Source organism: Acipenser ruthenus, chromosome 14 (genome assembly GCF_902713425.1).
Source record: "Acipenser ruthenus chromosome 14, fAciRut3.2 maternal haplotype, whole genome shotgun sequence".
Taxonomy (NCBI): domain Eukaryota; kingdom Metazoa; phylum Chordata; class Actinopteri; order Acipenseriformes; family Acipenseridae; genus Acipenser; species Acipenser ruthenus.
In genome coordinates, this window is record NC_081202.1 from 24,116,173 (window position 1) to 24,137,480 (window position 21,308).

At 36.3% G+C, this 21,308-nt stretch overlaps 1 protein-coding gene across 2 annotated transcripts in view; it reads right to left on the minus strand.

Moving 5' to 3' along the window:
• The window catches only part of LOC117419578 (ankyrin repeat and BTB/POZ domain-containing protein 3-A-like), a 93,794-nt gene that overhangs the window by 65,939 nt on the left and 6,547 nt on the right, over nucleotides 1–21,308 (minus strand). Inside the window, exon 1 of one of the 2 annotated variants that reach the window (XM_058986180.1) lies at nucleotides 12,730–12,802. The exons of the other annotated variant lie outside the window; for it this stretch is intronic. The gene's annotated coding sequence lies outside the window, so the exon portion shown is untranslated. Of the gene's footprint in view, nucleotides 1–12,729; nucleotides 12,803–21,308 lie in introns of those variants that run through there. 2 annotated transcript variants of the gene reach the window in all.

Sequence of the window (21,308 nt, forward strand, 5' to 3'; positions counted from 1 at the left end):
ACATTGAAAGACAAAAGATTAATTCTATAATCAAGCTGTGAGTCTAATTAGTTAAATATATTTCAGATTAGGTCCACACATTGCATAATTACTTGAGAAAACTGTAAATTACTGTAAAGTTAGAAGTTGCTGATTCTGCAAACTCGTCCAAAAAGCAACACAGCCCAATTTCTAGCAAATGTTTCATAAGCTGTCCTACAACCACTGTGTCACCTAAATATTAATGGTGGCAGCATGCAAACTAAGGAAACATTTTTTCAGTTATTATCTGGCAGTTCTGCTCCATTGAAGCACATGTTCCTTGAGCTGCAGTCATACTATGGCTATCAAGCTAAGCCCCCTGGCTACATGAAAGAAATCAGCTTGCAGATCATGGCTTAGCTAAATTGGTGCAAGTGATGATAAATTACTGTTATTAATTCCTTCAATACGTTCATGAATTCAGTCTGTTAACTGACATTTAGTGAAACAGTTATCAAGCACATCACACATTTTTACTTGACAGCAGTTCATAGTTTACGCTTTATTCTTCAATTTATAATTATGATCTGAATTTCAAAACCAAAAAAACTTTTTTTTTCTTAACAGTGAGAATGTTGCACTAACAGTACTGTGCAAGAGATGGCTTTAACAGTCTGCAATGCAATATGTACTTGGCTGTGAACAAACATTATTGCAATAGCTTTCCTTTTCTGTATGTATTGCTTTCCTGGGGTTTGAGAGAGACAGTTCTTGTCAATTTGCATAGAACCACCAATGAGCTTTATGTGAAGCCACGTATTACAGTCCATTAAATCGTTCCAGTTTTGCACTGAATAACATAACTGAGTTAACAAAAACGCCAGTCCTTTTTAATCAGGCATAACAAAAGAATGCAAGTTATCCAAACGATAGTGACTAATAAATATGCAAATGATGCATTGAAGTGCAGCACCATTAGCTTTCTTTTGTGCTTAAATAAATGGTGATACATTACAGTATATTACATTCTCATATCACCTGTCTGCACCTGGTGGACAGTGCCTGCAGCAATTATTAATATTTTACTGGAGGTTGTAAAGTGGGAAATGTGTCAGCTTTGCAGCTGATAGGTTTGACAAAAAAAAAAAATACAGAAACATACTGTACACTGTGCTACCTCGTAATAATGCAGCCCCTTAAACTGCAGAACTACCTATAAGATGGTATAGACATGGCTCCCATTAACTCCATGTTTGTCATTTCACTAACACTTGGATAATCAATATAAAGCAGAAAACAGTACAGCCAAATTACTTTCCACTACTGCAGAACTGCTAATCCTATCATATCAAAGCCTAGCGGTCAGGCTGTGTCAGGAAGCATTCCACACAAATATGCAATTGTGAGCTCTTGTGAGCACTTCTATTAATGAAAATAAAGAAAAACAAAACACTTTTAATAAAAGTAAAACAGAAAACAAAAACCTAGCTCCCACAGTAATAATAAGTGCAGGGCTTTCACCCAGCCACAGCAGCCTTTTCAGTTATATACAAAAATACTGGTATAATAATTTAATCTAAAACAAAGCAATGTGCCCCGCCCCTGTGTGCATATTATGTGTTGATGCAAACAGGAACGAGATAGCAAAACAACCCCAAAAGGCTAAACTCTCTGCAGCTTGGCTAATAATGGTAACAAAAGTACTCTATACCAGAAGCCCCTATAACTCAGTTCATAAGAAAAGGATACCGTTCGGCCCATCTAAGCTTGTCCGGTTTCTAGAAGCTGACTCATCTCCAAACTGCCAAGTTGGGTCTTAAAGTTTCCAAGTGATTCTGCCTAAACAACATGACTAGGTAACACATTCCTAGACTTGTTATATTTTCCACAGGTTTATAATTTTATCTCTGAAAACCAAGAGCAGCCATACAACCTTGATTGTGTCAGAGCTCACAAGGTTTGGACAGCTCAGCAGATATCCTGGGAAAGAAGATGCTGAAGGAAGTGGTGTTGGTGACTGAGAAATCCCCCTTCTCAGGCAAACTTAACTTAAAATCTAATACTCCTTCATTGATGCCTTTATCTGTTTCTTCTAGTGCCGCTCTCTATTAAGAACATTTTACTCAGTCCCTTTGGTGGTCTTAATAGAGGAATTCCACTATATCAATAAATCATGGACAGGTACTGCCAATATAACAATATTCACAACAGCTTTGTATCCCCTGTTTCTGCAGAAACAGCACTGAACACAATGCAGACTTTATTAGGCTTCAATTGGTAGAGAAACTTAATGACATATAGCTGTGAAACTATAATAAACAGTATATCAAAAATGTATAATGCCGTATACAATGCTGTGTTCTAAATGTTATGTTTTTATTTTTTTCAAAGACAGCAGCATAAATTTGCTAATTAATTCAACTTAAGTTACGGGATCTAATGTTGAGGAAATGTACTTAAAATACTTTTTGTCTTCAGTTGGAAAAAGTGTTTTGATCTTAAGTTGTTTTCTCATTGGTTTAAATAAAATGGGTACTATTACTATGAACAAAATCCTACACTAAAGTTTGGTAAATATATCTGTACATTATATTAAATGTTCACAGGTTCATATTTGAATGTAGCCCCGTCTCAGTCCCCATAAGCAGGTACCTGCTGCACACACACACACACATCCATTGACATAAAGCACTGTATGTTGAAATATTTGGGTGGACCAAAAACTACAATTAAACTTGAAACTGTTGAGTCTGTAAGGTCGATAAAACCTATGGATAAGGCATGCATGAGCCAATGTCTCTAGTTGAGCTGGGTGTGTTAATGCAAAAAGCCACAATGACTTCATCTCTGCATGAAAAAACCGAGGTACAACCAAGAACCTCAGCCGCAATGCAAATCTGTCAAAGCAACATGTGTGGAAGGTAACTTAATAACTAAGCTGTGAGGTGTATGGATGGCTGGGAACTCACTGTCTAATTAACTTATGCAGCATTAGTGTGATCTAAACTGACTGAAGTAACACTACCAAATCTAACCCAAATTATTGAAACCACACAAACAAATGAGTCCCTCAAACAGAGCTTGTTTTATGAGATTTAAAGTCTGTGGAAGGATTTGTGGTGGCTTGTACTCATCTACCCCTTCAAACCTAACAGCAGATATAATGAAGGGGAACTTTACCCTCATGCATTATAAAAGCCACATGGATTGGCACATGATGTGATAAATGCTCCTAGGAGATTTAAAAAAAAATTCAGAAGGAGGGAGGGCAAGCTGTCACAACTCTTACAAAGGAAATCAAAATGCCAGTGAAATGGACTGATAAACTTCCATTGGGAGTAGCCAGCAGAGTCCTTAAAGTCAGTGTAGCTTCAGGGTTTCGTTTGCTGAAGCCACAGTGCAGATTTTAGAACTGAATCTAGATTAAATCAAGTATCTTATGCACTGCAGTATTGTTACATACCACCACTGTCCAGGGGTTACACAAAGTAAATCTGCTGTAATAAATGTGGTGCAGACTGAAAGAACAGTCAATCCTGCCAGGATGAAAGGCAAAGTTCCCATTCTACACCAGCTTCCTTGGTTGGGGTTCACCGCTAAGATGGGCCCTTGTCAAAAATGGAATTAGTTATACAAAGGAAAGCTTATGTGGATTAACTCAAGGAAAACAACAGGATACTTGAACCATTATTTTAATCCTGACAGAGAAAACCACTTACAGGTGTTCAAGTTAGAGAAGGTCAGCAGTTAAAATCCTGCATAAGGGCCCTGGATTGATGCCATATGCAAACAGTCCAGCATAGTGTATGTGAAGGAGGAGGGGGTCCAAGTTTCCAAAAAGTAACTTCAGATCCAGCATTTGGATAGGACTAAAAGGGTAATCTTGCCTTCTTAGTTTTAAAACTTCCTTTCTCATTATGTATTGTTTAATGGTAAACTGAACACTGGAAAAGGGGATTCGTTCTCCGAAGCCTATTTTAAAACTTTTGATTGATCTGATTGATCTCGATGAGTTTTGGACTGCATTCAAACACTAGAATCCTGAGGTTAAAGCTCAGACCTTTAATGTGTTATATTAATCCTGTTCTTTGTTGTTAAAACAAAAGCCAATTTTCTATGCTGCAAAATCAAGAATATATGCTGAAGTGTAATTTTTTTGGTAAATTCTGTTATTTTTCAAAGATATAGGTCTATTATGTCAATATTAACCTTTTTCATCTAAAAAAACATTTAAAAAAACAGTATAGCATAATGCTCAATGGAAAATCTTTTTGCAGGCTTAGTGTAACTATTACACCAGGTGTTGTAATTGCAGCATAATTCGTAGCATGTCAGATTTTAGTTGGTAGTTGTGGTAAACAAGATGGGTTGCTAAACAAGTCTATTTGTTTGGATTGGCTCTCACTGCAATGTATCACATAGCAAAAACATGTATCTTCTATTTCATTGAATGCAGGAGAGCTAAGTTAATGATCATGTTTCATTCTCTCTAGTTCTTGATTGGGCAACCAATCAGGACACTTACTAGTCCAAAGGTAGCATTTCTACACACTGTTTAGCCAAAGACAGCTTAGATGATCATAAGTTCATTAGGCAACATTATGTCATGGCATGTATGACACCAAACCATATGATAGGCACTTGTCGGGGTAGTCATTATCAACATACTGTACAACATAACCAGATTGTGATGATTCTAATAATGACATCACATGTTATCATAGCTTCCCTGTGGTAAAACCAAAAAACATGTTTTAGCACACATGAGCAGTGTCTGTGGTTTTACACATCCTTCTTCAATTAGCACAGCCAGAGCAACTGACAAATCTTAAAATAAAGACGGTAAAAGAAGCCTTTATACCTATGTTTACCAAAACACACAATGTTATATGCAAGATCTCCTGTACATCTGAGAGGCTTTTAAGGCAGGAAAAAGCCTTTTAGTTTTCACCCAAAATATAAACATTTTTCACTGTGCTGAACTTCCACAGAATGCCTGCTGGTTTGAGTTAGTTTGTAATCTAAGGGTATACAATGACATCACAACCCACCAGAGTATATCCCCAAGACTGACATCATAACCCACCACTGTATCCCCAAGATTGACATCATAACCCACCAGAGCGTATCCCCAAGACTGACATCATAACCCACCAGAGTATATCCCCAAGACTGACATCATAACCCACCACTGTATCCCCAAGATTGACATCATAACCCACCAGAGCGTATCCCCAAGACTGACATCATAACCCACCAGAGCATATCCCCAAGACTGACATCATAACCCACCAGAGCGTATCCCCAAGACTGACATCATAACCCACCACAGCATATCCCCAAGACTGACATCATAACCCACCAGAGTATATCCCCAAGACTGACATCATAACCCACCACTGTATCCCCAAGACTGACATCATAACCCACCAGAGCATATCCCCAAGACTGACATCATAACCCACCACAGCATATCCCCAAGACTGACATCATAACCCACCAGAGCGAATCCCCAGACTAACATCATAACCCACCAGAGAGTATCCCCAAGACGGACTTGTAATATACTTTACAAGCCAGCTATTATGGTTTATAATAAAGCTCATTTAAAAAAAAAAACTTTATTGAGCAAGGTTTACAGAATGAATTGTCTGGATTGTACAGGAAGACGCTACAGTAAACAGATAGCAGTTCTTGGATTCAGTGGGGGAATTATTGTCATTAGCATGTTAGTGATAATGTTAACTTAAGTATGCTTTCTAAATGTAAAAACACTTAAATGAGCACTACAACTCAAGTGTTGCTTCTGAATATAGCAGTTAGCAAGTTGGGTTCCAGTTGAGATTCTTGGAATGTTGGTAAATGCAAAATGACTATGTTGTAAAAGTATCATGTTTTTTGTTATTCAGTGTTTTTATTAGCACATTTTCTTTTTGTAGTTCTAGAGCTTTTGCTGTTTAGGGATTTTGTTGTTGAGAAAGTAGACAGGATTCATTACAAATCACATGGAAGATGGGATATAGTAATATGTTTTGTTATAGTAATAATCAGGGATGAACACACCTGAGCATACCTTTGGATTTTACAGAGCACTGGCTTTGCTTTTTGAGCCTAATTTGTGTTTGCAACATGTTTCCTGTCTCTTTCTCTATTTGAACAGCTTGCACAGATATGCAACTACAACATCACAGAGGCTTGCTCAACCACAAAGACTACATACTTACAGGCTAACCTCACCCCTTGGAAAATATGCAACTACTGATTCAGTGTATTTATATTTTAGAAACTGGCACTCCATACATCCAAGGCAAAAACATGTAGTGTGAGCCAGAACTGTGGATCGCTAATGCTGGCTGGAGAAAAAAATCAGAGCCATCTGGAGCCTCTGGTAGTTAACTTGGAATTCTTTATTGCAATCTGAACTGATTGCCATTGAAGCAGCCTTTTAATAACAGACATTACATGGCAAACAACTTTCCCAAGCCATCGCTGGCGAATCATTCTAGCCCACAGCATTCAGTACAGCAGGCCTGTGCTCTAACCACGTCCCGTGGGTCAGTAGATGCATTAAATCAATTTGCCTTCAAAGACTGTGCCTACTGTACTGAGCTCCAAAATTAGACAATTTGGTGGGAACTGAGACACTTTCTGCAGACAGTACAGGTGGTGGCTAGTTGGCTAGTGAAATGTCTCAGCTGATGAAGGGGCTAAACAATATCAAAATAATTTCAATAGAAAAAGAAAATGCAATAATTCACACAAGGTAACTTGGAATCAGTAGTGGGAATGTCAAAAAAGTTGCAGCGTGTTAATATGATTTATTTTCTTGCAAATGTGGTATTAGGAAAAGAGAATATGTGAAACATTTGTATTCCTCTCATGAGACAGTGCTTTTTGTCAGATATTATTATAGGGTAATATTGGCTAGAGTGGAAATTAACCAGCTGATTCACTGTGGCCTATTTACACACAGTCAAACTAAATTCTCTCTAAATATATATTTAAAATATTGCTTATTTTATATTTAGAAATAATAAATGACACTTAAGTCTTTTAGTGTTTCTAAATTTAGCTCTACTGAGTGTTTAATGGTTGAATGTTTATGTTATAAATATAAATGATTAGTCAGAGTATCCGTTTATGTTTTTAAGGTATTTCAACTCTCTTTAGACAACAGTATGTTATGTTTTGAAGTGAAATTCTAAGGGAATATTGTAACATGAATAGAGTACAGGTTGTTTGTATGATTAATTCCACTGTATCTATATTGAGAATGCAGTAGGCTGAAGGCTCAGTATTGTAGGTTAGAGGTCACAAATAGAGTTTGTTAGAAGTCACAAATCAATAAATCTGCTGAATTTATAACCAATTATAAAATAAATTGTTTAGCTCTAAAATAAGCACAAAAAGCAAATTCTCAAATAGCTACTCTGTTTAAATAAATACAATATTCCACAATGACTTATCTGAATATCTCTCTCTTTCATTCGCTGTAATGTTCACTGTTTCTGAAATGTTCCTGTAATCCTGCTAAATCTTTATTTTATCCGCAAGTTTCTATTCTGCTGACTCTGAATGTTAAATAAGGAGACAAGATTGGAAATCACTTTTCTCTTTTGTTTAGAATTAGTGCGAAAATAAATTGGCAGAAGAATTCATCATATGTTTCTACTTCCCTTTCTAGCATAACACACACTGTTTTACTTTTTGATTAAACTGGAAAAACAAAAAAGGAAGTAAAAATGTTTTTCTCATCTGCTGAGCAAAAAAGAAAAATAGGGCTGCTTACAGGAAATGTACCAAACAAACACAAAAGTAAATCGATATTTTATTAGAAACAAGAGAAAGATGGCATTGGCAACTGAAAGTGAACAGTATAGAGTTGTCCACAAACATAATATGCTACATATTGAATAATTCCTAAAATGTACTCTTAAATTGAAATGTTACAATTGTTACTAGAATTACTCACAGTGCTTTTTGTGTTTGAATATTCTTTGAAGATTGAAACAAATATTCTATCATTTGAATTGCAAGCAAAATTTGAATTAATGACCAAATATGAACACGCCTATTTTTTCCAGCGAATACATTTCCAGAAGTGGTTGTTGTGGTGGTGAGCTCAAAATTCATTATTGAGTCCATGCAATAACAATATGTGGTAATTTTCTAATTGCTTTGGGTCATTGGCAGTGATTACAGTCTGGCACTGTCTTGGCATGAAGGCATGTAATATGGTATGGTTAGCACTTGTAGGCTGTCTTCTGACAGCTTCTGAATCACCTCACAAATAAAGAAGCTGACCTTTCAAGAAAGTAGCACCCAAAGTGCCTTCTGAGAACACACTGAGGGGAAGTGTCCAGTGTATGTCAAATGTACAGTTGCCATGGATCTCAGATTATGGCAGTGGGTTCTGGGTGTGCTACATGTTGCCATCTATTTTAAAACCATAGACAAATAAACAAATGCTATAATGTATATAAACATCTCACAATGGAAAATTCAAGTTTAAAAAATCAAACCAGTTACTACTGTTAAAGTAGCCTCTTTAGATCATTGTTCACTTAAATAATATGATCATATGCTGCAATACTGCATGTGGGATAAACCAAATCTGCATTCAATCTTACAGCACAGCTTCCAATAACTAACACCTTTTAATTTCTAAAAAAAATTCTAATATGTTTTTAAGTTATATTAAGACATTAGATTCTATACTGTTATTAATAAACCCAACTACATTCAATATAAGTACCATTGTGTGTTAAAAACAAAACAAAACAATGAATGCATATTGTGTGTTGTAGTATTCTTTGGTAGATGAGTTTAAAATGCTGGAGTATTGCTTGTTGAAAATTATAATACAACCCTGACCTTCTCCCATATGTTTTCACCCAGCGAATTCCACTTTTCAAGTGCACACTTACATTCACCCCAGAAGTGCAGTGTTTTTTCGAATTTTTTGCTAAAGGATTTTGTGATCTTTATGAACAGAAAAAAAACAGTCAAGGATGAGCAGAAAGTTTATTCCCTGATTGCTGACAAGGCTAAAGATTAGCATAGTTGACAGTCTTGGCTCTGTGTGGCAGTGTAGAACTACAATAGCTAAAGTGATACTCAGACCTCATTACTGTTGCGGATGAACAGCCCGTCCTATCAAGCTTATGATAGAAACGTTACTCTTAATGAGCTGTTGTCCACCTTTTTTTCTTTTGACACTTTTTTTTATTTCTGCATATGAATGACAGTATTCATTACTGACAGTGTCCCCCATTTAATAATTCAAAACAAGATCTTAACGCAGGTTACATAAGAGTTTCCCTATTACATAGAAAACTAACACACTTTAAAAAAGTAAGGGGTATCCCCTTACATACTGCAGTAAGATCCACGAAAAGTTTATAAACTAGATATACTTGCAGTATGCTGGATTTTCAGATGGAATTTAGATTATTCTTGTTTTTATTTGTTTAGCCTTCATTTTAATATTCTAAATGAGATCTAAAGGAAATTTAGGTTTTTCAGATGGTGCATAGATTTTTTAACTTGTTGCTGCTTACACAGAACGCACACTTAAATATGTATAACAGTAAATGCAATAGATTGTCTATTGTATATGACTACAGTTATCACAATAGAACTTTTTTTTTATCCACCTCAAAACTGTGTTAAAATCCTGTTAGATTCCTGATGTCTACTTGGACCTTGTATTGAAGTTATTGATCTCTCACTACTATATATTATGTTGAGATGAAAATAACTATAGGAGTTTGATTTATTATAGATACATTCACAGGCAAGTGAGAATCTACACAACCTTAGAAGGCCACTGTAGCAAATGTCAATATCCTCATGACCCAAGTCACGGAACCAAAAATACATGGTCATTAATTAATTAGTCATTTAACAGACACTTTTATCCAAAGTGACTTACAGAGACTAGGATGGGGAACTATGCTGCTGCAGATTCACTTACAAAAGAATCTCGGTTTTACGTCTCAGAGCACAAGAAGGTTAAGTGACTTGTTCATAGGTGCCAGAGATGGGTGGGCCAATGAGCCACTGCACACCCACTTTTAACAGTGAGGGCGAGAAAAAAGAAATGTAATACCTTGAATCTCATTGTTCTTCCAAAACACAGTGACACAGATAAGTCAAACAAATCCACAAATTAAGACAACCAGAACTGTGTTGACAGACAATAATCCTAATGTTTCACTAGCTATGCTGCCAGCTTTTACAGAGGTAAATTGAAGCTTTTAACAAATGAGCACAGAGAAGCCGACTGGGTGTGATAGTGAATTTTTCTACATTTGTCATCCTGTAACACAATAGAAGACTGTTGAAACATGTTGTTACCATTTCATGTAATTTGTGTCCGAAGCAGTAAATAACCGTAGAACTTAAAAAAAATAGCTAGCTTTTAGGTAGGCTATAAAGCTAAACAAATACTTTGTAGACAGCTGTTTAATATTCTTTATCAAAACATTCAATACATACATCACTGTAAATGGTCATTTTCTTTTTGTTTGTTTTACAAAACAAACATTTAATTTATTTTGAAGTAAATTAAACAATGTTCATGGGATACCACTCACTACTCAACATTCAGATAACAAACTTTAAATAACCAGTAGACTACAAATATATAACCTGCTTCAATATTTGACGTATTTCTTAAATTGCATTCATTTATCCATTGAAATACTGCATTATTATTATTTTTTTTAACGAAATTGGTAGTTTTTCCATGATTGTAATATTATCTATTGTATAGGAAAAAAGGTTTGGCAACGAGACAAAGGTGTGGCTTTTTTTCTGTTGTAAAAGCAGCCACTGAACTTCATGCACGTACAAGCTCGGTCTCTTGCATTTTGTGATAATTCTGTATTACAAAATGCATCAAGTAGCCTATTGTGTCTTACATTGATATATCAACACCTGTTAAACCATCTTTCTGTTCCAGGCCTTTTTTACATTTTAAACTCAAACATTTTGTTGTACTTTTTTTTAAAATTTTTTTTACAATAGGCATGCTTAAGAAAGGTTCTGGCACCGTTGGACTTGCTCAGGGTCACATATAGTAAGTCAGTGTCTGAGCTGGGATTTGAACTGGGAACCTCCTAATACCAAGCCCTTTTCTTTAACCACTGGACCATCAAACCTACCTAAAATTTGCTTTTAATAAACTGATTTTAATGAAGACCACCTGGAGATGCCGGGGCATGAACCTAGGGCCTCATATATGCAAAGCATGCTCTTTACCACTGAGCTACATCCCCCATGGTCCATGTGTTTTGCTCTCCAAGCTCTTGAAGCTCTGAGACACCAGTCCTGTCCAACAACCAAAACCAGCAGAGTGTAATGGATGTCTTAAAAATGTATATTTGGATGAAACAGACCTTGCTATAACTTATAAATACTTCATACTGTACATGTTGCCTTGACATGAAATGCTGTTGATATCCATCATCACTGAATAAACACACTGCAGAGATCACAACAGTGTATTTTTCATTCATACTTAAAATGCACTCCACACAACTGACAGAAACCCATGTTATAAATGGATCAACTGAAGTTGTAAAAGCTTTTACACAGTTGATTTGAGATTAAACACATATATACTTCATTCATTTACACACCAAATTAAAGTAAGTTTAACCGTAATGTGCCAAATTACTTCACTCTGCAATGCAAGTAGCCTATTAAAAGCAACAAGAAACAGACAGATTTCCTTAATGGCAGGGATAGCATTAACCCCATCCCTGTCTAACTTAAATTCAACATAATTCATCTTCACAGAAAACAAACACAAACACAACAATTGCATGTGCAGTACTTCCGCTCTGCCATAGTAACCTATCCATTAAAGATCAAAGATGGTGTTACAAGCTCTAACTCTGATCACATGGGCAAGCGGTTTTCTTTTCAGTCTCCATTCCAATTGAATTGTAAATCTGTGTAATCTGTAATAATCCCCTTAAATATGTATTGCTTCAGATAACAATGTACTATACAATAGCTGCAGTAGTCTTACTGGTCTTCTCTGCTCTGGCATGGCCTCAGCTCCCTTTTGCCTTCCTTCACTCTACATTGTCCTATTGAAGGTATTGGCATCGGCAGATTCTGACATGTTTCAAGTAAGAATAGGTGTGGTATTACGTTTTGTTATGGTGCCTGTTCTACTCTGAACCCGGCTCAAATGAAGGCTTAGCTCTCTGGCATCTCACATAATGTAATTTCCTTTCGAAAAAACAAACAGTGAAATGCTTTTCATAAAATAATGGGTTTAATCTGGAGGAAAACGGCACAAAATAATTGCCTGACCAGAAACCCCCTTTGATATTGTGCGTGACTTCCAAAGCCATTATGCAAGCAAGTTAAAAGTTATTTTTGATCACAGTACTTTATTCCTGTGCTTTTACTGTGCACTTTTTTAGCCCCCCACAATACTACACAGTGCTGATTAATATTTCAATTCATCAATAAAAGAAATGCATGAATTATTTTTAATCCAGTCAAAGCCCTATTCATGTACTAAGGGCATTCAGTCTATTGCAGCTGCTTTCAGTTTATAGCCTCTTTTGTGCTCAAGTAACATACTATAGAATGCATAATTTATGTTTTATAGGTTTTACACACTGCATTGTTGTAACCATGACTTATAAACACCACAATAAATGCGTACGGTGTTTATTTATTGCGCAGTTACATTTCATAAGAGAAGCCTGAGTAGGCCTATTAAACCTTTTCTATATGTCTTACCTGTCCTGTGGCACAAGATATACTTTTTTAAAGGATTTGAGCAGAAGGCCCAAGGGAAGGATTGGGTTGCACTGCCTCGCTCACCGGCTGCCTCAGACAAGCTGTATCTGATGACACCTTTGTCTTTATCCACGGAACTGAAGGCCTCTGGGATTGTTCTAATTCTGTGTACTTAAGTCCTTTTTCAAGGGCACTGAAAACACTGCACTGCTATACATGAGCTTGGTGAAAAACATAGGGCTGTCACAAGAACCTTTCGACACCCTGGAATGAAGAATAACATTAGTACTGAAACATCACGACTCCCCATTATTAGAAGATCTTCAAACAGCACATTTAATGCTAAGGATTTGTTGCCTAACTTTAGCAACCCAATTTGTTGATCGTTCTGATAGTATGTGATCTCTGAACTCTATTACCATATCATATCTTGATGGACTATGCTATATCATGTTGAACACATTTACATTTTTTAATCCACAATTTCCCCAGCCTTCCTAGTCTGCAGTGACAGTCTGCCTTTTCTTGTTTCTTATTGAAGTTTTGCAAAGTGGTTTGAGACCACGCTTGGGTGCTGAAAAATTAAACACTTCTGAGTTGTTAATATTTTATAACCTTGGCTAATTAACTAAGATTTGCCAAGAGGGATATTACATATTTTAATTCATAGTAGCCTATTACACGTAAAGAGACTTTTAAAAGTTACAGCTTGAGACAAAAATGTAAATATTCTAAACAAAGTTAGAGGTCATCTTGTTAGACCATATCCTAATCCCCATGCACAGGGGTGTTAAAAAGAAAGAGGAACATCTTTAGCACACAATCCCTGACATGCACTATTTAAGAGACACTTGTTGCAAGTCGGTTTTTTTCATGATGGTAATAAAAGATGAGTTCAAGGCTGATAGTTGGCACTTAGCTGGTTTGGTTAGGTGACTTTTCATCACTTGATGGAAGAAAAAAAAAATTGGGGGTAATGTTTTTAATGAAGGGACATTTTCTCCTTGATGAACTTGCTCATATAGGAAAGAGAGGAAGCGGTGAGGCCAAAACAAAATCATTGTCATTGTACTAAGTGTGCAACGGCTGTGCTAAATAATCCAAATAATTGTAATAGGATTTCTAGCAGCTGATATAACTAAAATGGTCCAATAAGCATTGACAACAACATTCTATAAAAAATTTGAGGGTTTTTAATGAAATAAGCAAGTACTTGTAATTATATGACCTACAAGTAACAATATCTGAATAGCTTTGGATTAAAATGTTTTTTGTTAGTGCATGTTCAATTGAAAACTCAAACAATTACTTTAAATACCAAGTTTATTCATTTTAAAAACTTTTAATAGACATTTTTTTTAAAAAGAATCCACTCCTTTTGGCCCTGTTACAAATTCAGTGAACAACACTACGACCTCATTCAGAACCAACTAAGAACCCATTTATCAAAAGCAATTTTATACAGTAATGTGTCCGCACACTGCAATGCTTCCAGGCATCTGCTGGCTTACTTTCAGACACTAATAATAAAACAAATGGGAGAAATTAAACCAGTGCCCCTTCTAACCCCCAAACCCCAACCCACCACAGGGTGTTTTTTTGACTGTATACTGGTAAACCATTCTACAATCCTTCTGTTTATTTATTTTAATTTATTTTTTTAAACTAGACTTATTAATTTTATGTGGTCAGCTGTAGTGTGTGTATGCCCTGGAATACAGCTTCCTGTTTGTGGAGGATGTTCTGAGGTTTCTAAAGCCTCTTTCATACTGGCATGCTCTACCCCGGTCGAAGCCTACCTGGGTCAAGACCCGGTATCATGGGGGTCAGCTACGTGATTTCACACTGCTTTTGATAAAGCGGGCTGACTTGGGTAACAGACGCAAGTACACAATTTGCGTATCAATACCCTGGAAGCAGCTTGTTACGGACGCTTACATCGAAGCTTCTTTAGATTGAACCGTGGGCCGAAATGTTGATTAGAGCAAATGTTTCTTCATCCCTGCTGCAATCTGGCTCATAGTGTGTCTCAAGCAACAAAAATATGGCTAAACAAAATAAACAGAAATGTTCCTTGCAGAAGTGAAACCTTCATGCAGGCCTGGCTGTTTGTTATTGCGTCGGCTCACGAATGGCAGTCATGCATTTTGTCTTGCTCAACCTGGGTCAAAGCGTGTCGACCCACATCCTGAGCCACTATGCAGGATTGTGACCTGGGTCTGGACCCGGGTAGGAGTGCCAGTGTGAAAGGGGCTTAATTGATAGTGCCTGTCGATGAAGGTTCTACTGTGCGGTAGTTGACCAAGACTGGAGTCATGCATCCTGAGCCGACGGCAAAAATAGTCCCAAAAATGTTCATAAAGGATAACATACATAATCACAGAAAAAAAAGAACTATTGAACAAATAACCTTTTACTTGTCAATATTACTAAACTGTCTGTGTCTTGGTTTGTTGTTGTTGAAAGATGCTCCAATCAAGCAGAGGATTAAAGGATAACATACAATACATTTTCAACCAAAAACGTGTTAGTAACAGATACAAAAGTTATCTGGCAGGTAAATCTCACTGTAGAGTGTATTATTTTTGTGTGCATGGAGAAATGTTGTTTTCTGATTGCATAATAAGATGTAATCTTTTACCAGAAGGATAATGACTGATATACAGTATTTGAAACATAATCATACAAAGAATATTATATTTTCCTGCTTGAAGTTACAGAATCATGAACTGCAAACCACATGTTTTTCTTGGCTATGGCTCATCTATTGGTGTCTTTCAATTGTGTTCATGTGTGTGATCATCTCCATCTCAGGTTGATTCAAATGCTGAGGGAACAGACAGAGCTTAGCTGGAGTAATATTACTTCTTGGGATTACAAAGCATATATTTATTTAGCTTTTCTCCATGTTTTCATGAACCATCACTGCAAAATATGTACACATCCTGTTCTCAAGTCTTTCATCTATACTCTTGTGAATACAAGCCCAGTTAAACATCTTGTTTATACACGATAAACAACTCTCAGGAATAGATGAGTATCTTTTACACACCCGTGAGATTGGCACACTGTGTCCTTACAAGTTGCTGCAATAAGATCATGGGCGACAATACAGAAATAAGTGGATTATTTATATCTTCAACCATATTGCAATTTACAGGGTTCATTAGATCATCAAAGGCATTCCCATGAGAAGGTTTCTGCCCTGGTTTCACGTTGTCTGATTGCAGTTAGACCACTGGGGTATATTTGACCTACCTACAGTGCAAAAAGTGATACCGGGATAATGTTTCTAGTACTGCTTCAAATACATCGATTTAAAGCCTTGGTTTTCACTCATTTGTGTCCTGCATGAATGTGGTGTTAAACATGAATAAATGATCTACACCCAAAATTTAACTGTATTTTCAGACTTACTATTTAGCTGACATCAATTCCCGATAAAATAAAAGTTTTAGATGATAACCAGGCTGAAAAATAAATAAATTAAATAAAAACCATAATGCCTTACAGCAGCCGTGATCTGTATAATTTGGACCCTTTTATTCCTGGCGCTCTGCTGCACCACGCCCACCTGCTGATTAGGAGCTCACAGCTGGTAAACACACATGCTGCTCGTTCCTGCAACTAAACACAGCAGGCAGGCTGCTACACACAAAGTGTCAGGTTCCCCATTAAAACCAATCCCACTATTATTTTTACACTCACAACCCCCTCCTTATGTGCATGACCCCAGCCCTGCTACAGTTATCAACTGAAATATACAGCTATGACCAAAACTTTTGCATCACCTAGAATTTTAGAATTGAGACATCATTTAAAAAAAAAAAAAAAAATATGAACAAAATGTAGATATTTCATTTAACATCATGTAATCAAAGATACTACAAAATGATATCGCAAAAGTCTACCAGAAGCCATCATAGTAGTAGTATTTCATGTTAGATTTCCAAATGTCACATTTTGTCAGTTTTTCAGTTTTTCGTAAAGTATATGGAAAACTACAAAGTGGTATGTAATTCAATATGTTAATGTAACATTATTCAGCAGGTTTCATTCGACTTTATGATGCAAAATTAGTTATTTCTATAGGGTGATGCAAAACCTTTGGCCATAGCTGTATGTGTGACTGAACCAAGCAAGCTGCATGAACATGTTGAAACAATGCTGAGACCTGTGCAAGTCCAAACATGACAGCTCATTCACACAAACAACAAAAAGGTATTATGTATAATAGGCAGGGAGGGAGGAATCTCCCATGACCATCTGGTGATGTGGAATTTGTAAAATACCTTATCACTCTGCTGTTAAAAGAATATCAGGCACCTTAGAAGTTCCTGAACTAGCTGCATATATTGAGTCCTTGTTATAGATTATATTTTTCAAAGACAATTAAAAATAAGTTGCTAGTCAATTAATCTGTAACCTTGAACACTCAATCATAAGTCATATATACTGCACCAGTAGCACTGTAGTTCAAAAAAGAAATGTCAAGAACTTTACTGTAAACTTTGAACCAAGTATTCTATTAACACTTGGGTCACTGGTGTCTGGCCAAAACTTAATAATACAGAAAACACTCCTGAGGGGAAAAGTCTTCTTGATGCAGATGTTGGCTGTCCAAGTCAAGAACCTTATGAACAATAAGCCTGAGCAAATGGGCTGCAGAGGTATTTGACTATTGTAGTGTACCTTTTATTCCCTTGAACACAGCTGTCAAGCAGCTGCAAGTTTCCACTGTTTTCGTTTTTTGTTCCAAGTCTGCCATTCAGTTTTCTGTTTGTTTTTGCGTTTTCTTTTTTCAACAGCAGTTTACCTAATACTTTCAAACATCGCTCTCTATTAAAGTAAAAATCCCAAACGGAGAACATAAAATAAATGGCATGTCGTATAAAAAGGTTTCAGTATTATGTGTGTTGCTGTTTTTTTTGTTTTTTTACTCGTTGAGAAATGTACTTAATCATTCACACTGCCATGAGCACTGCCAGACCAAAAACATGAGTTGTGACAGGCCATTCCTGACATGCGCTTAAACCACACACTTAGTTTTGCAGGTGTGACTGAAGAGCATTCAGAGACGTGATGGAAGTGGCACAGTAGTCCGCAGATGACAACAAATCAACTCACCCCATTCATGTATTTATAGCAGTTCTGCTGTCAGTATTTCCTGAGTGCAAAACTTCATGGCTATGTTCGAAAACTGAAATAGCCTCTTTCAACAAGCAGTGGTTTGCATTATGTCAGCAGTTTGTTTTCTAGTAACGCAATTGCTATTAAATTATGCACACTCTAACATCAACAGAGTTGTATAGCTTTTTTATGAATGAAGGTGGATTTTCCTATTCGTCAATATTTAACGTCTAATTATCACATGTGTATCACCATTGAGAAAGCAGTGTAATTTACTCAACAGCAGCCTTCACTTCCATGCTAGCTAACCAGATCTAGCAGTGTCCCTAGCTTTGCATGTCTACCATGTAGATATACTGTAGTTCCATAGCTCAGGAAACTGGTTTCAGTACAGTCAATATTTACAGTTTTCGGCAGCTCAAGGTCTTTTTTTAATGCTAATCTATAGGAAATTATTTTAAAAAAATTATCCCACAAATAAACAAACATGACAAAGTGTTCAGTCAAAAGTTTTCTTTCATTTACAAAATTCGTTTTTGGTCACAAAACCCCTATACGGCTAAAAATAATATTTGCAGTTGCAGATTAGATAGTATCTGGATCTAATAGAATGTCTTTATATGCCAGAAACCTCCCATAGTCAAATGTCTGGTGTACCAAGGCTTTCAGATTACTTTCAGGCCCTATAATTAACAGCAGCTGCCTGTTTTGGGTTTGCTAGTAGTTATACAATAACAGTTGTGTGTTTCTGTGGTGGATTGAATGAACTGGTTTGTGTCTCATAGCAGTGTGTGGGGGTGATTATTAACATTTGGACAGTGTTCGGTGTAGTGCTGTGCTGGTTTGGCACACTACAGTAACTTCTTGTATAAACTGGGTGGCAGGATTTGCAGTATTCTAGGTATAGCATATGGTTTTAATATACCAAAGAAGGCAGTGTACAGAGGATGTCCTGCTTACAATGTCCACAATGAGAACAAAATTGAAAAAAAAAAACCAAAACAGTAAAACCTCTTCAAAGCGGCATTAAGTAAGCTAGGTTCATACAAATGCTGTCAACTCATTCTTAGAGATGAACAAGCTTTTTTACCTTCTCATATTTGGGTTATAGCTTAATTCTCTTGGACCTATATTCATGAGGGGAGATACTGACGAAAATCACATAAAAGGCCTGTACTTATTTTGCCCCCGTCCTCAATAAATTAGATGTACCATCATTAGTTTTTGTGTGCATTTTTGGTCTGTGACACATTAAAACATCTCTTGGTTAAAGTTAACATTTAAATTTGGAGGCAGTTTAAGGAAAGTAAAAAAAAAGAACAAGAATATTCTAAAAATATTAGCCAGCAGGTAGCAAGTTAATTCTAATATTTGATAAAAAAAATAAAAATAACATTACCCAGGATACATCTAATTCTTTATGCAGTAATGAAACAGAACTCTAAAACCTGCATTGCACCAAAAAACCTGAATAATCTCTGCAGAAAAACAAACTGGCCTGCATAATAAATAATACATTTTCAGCTGCCTAAAATGTATTCAGCTCTACACATACATAGAAAAGGAGGTTCTCTATTTTGTTTTTGCAAATCCTTGATTTCCTACTTCAGCTGAATAAATATTTCCAAGTCCCTCAGATATTCCTAAAACAGAATTGATAAACAATGGCATCCATCACTTTGTTTGTGTATCTGGCTTTGAATGTTAAATTATTCTTTCATAGCCTAGCCTGCATCAAAGTTCTAGCAGTGTTAGTGATTAGTGATATTAGATTTTTCTTTGGGTATCATTACTCTTGGTAATTATCTGGTAGCAAAAGCACATGCATATGTCTGAAAGCACTCTAAGAAAAGAAAAACGGAGTCCCACTGGGTATGTTGGGACATGTTCAGAGTCATTTTGTGCAAACAGCTTAGGCAGTGGGTTCACCTTACTTCATCTGTTAAGCATTTGCATTTTAAAAAGGAAATAAAATCCAACATTTTCTACGATCTACCTGTTTGCCAGACTTCAAACTTAATATTGTAAATCTTAAGGGAATAAAACACAAACAAAAGAGAAAAACACCTGTTGGCAAAAACATACTCCACTTCCACGTTTTGTAAAAATCAAGCCCTTGTGTGTTTTCTATCGCATACTAAACTGAAAACCAGGTTTGTAAAATATAATATGGATTTTGAAATGTTTTACTAACCTATCAAAGCAATCACTCTAATATCAAATATGCACAGTTCCTTGGCAGTGGTGTCTGGAATTCAGAAATGGCACTTTCAGTCAGCTAACATTATAGGGCTTACATCAATAAGTTGCTTTTTCAATTACATGGCCCTGCCATGGCATATGGCTTGCATTATTATTATTATTATTTGTTTATTTAGCAGATGCCTTTATCCAAGGCGACTTAGAGACTAGGGTGTGTGAGCTATGCATAAGCTGCAGAGTCACTTACAATTATGTCTCACCCGAAAAACGGAGCACAAGGAGGTTAAATGACTCGCTCAGGGTCACACAATGAGTCAGTGGCTGAGGTGGGATTTGAACCGGGGACCTCCTGGTTACAAGCCCTTTTCTTTAACCACTGGACCACACAGCCTCCATTAGTTTGCTATTGGGCTTATTTTGTTTTCTACCGATGGACTTGGCTTTATTCTTTAAAAAAAACAGCTTCACTTTGATCTAAACTGAACCCTGTGTTTTCAAGAATGTAAAAGCTGTGAATTATTTTGTCAGTTTTGGGGTATACACCCCTATTTCTAAAAAGGTGAAATGTAATGATCTTTGGAAAGTGCAGCTCCAGTGTATGCTTCTGTAAAAAGGGGCTCTTTGTTTGTATTTCCCCCCATTAGACACCTTTCCCCTTTAGACTAACACAGTAAAAAGAAGCTCTGCTGCTACAGTTCTTTATCTTTATTTCTCTGTATCAAAATCTATTTTGCATTATCTGCTAGTTTCTCTACAGAGCCAGTAACATCAAAGACATTGATTTTATTTGGAATCAGGAAGTACCCAAAAGAAGCTGGTAGCTGGAAATATACAGACACAGAGAGCCCTCAAGGACTGGAATTGTTCATCCTTGATTTGGATCAATTGAAATAGACCCCACTGTGTCTGAAATAGTGAAGACATTTTTGTAACAACATAAAGAGAGCGAGTGCCCCAGAAGGATACCTTTTTGAGTCACATTAGTTATTAATAACACCTGTATTAATGAGCGTGTACAATAAATTCCATTTGTTGTAAAAAAGATATATATATATATATAGTAAAAATCCATAAGTAGACTGGTTTGTAATACCATGGACTTTGAATGGCTTATGTTGCTGTACAATTAATAGCTGTAATTTCATGGTTGAAAGAATAGAATATGTCTTCCTAGATTACATTTTACCTGCCAGGTGTTTTTGTCTAAACTGTGAACTACATAAGTCACTATAAAAGAATTAGCTTGT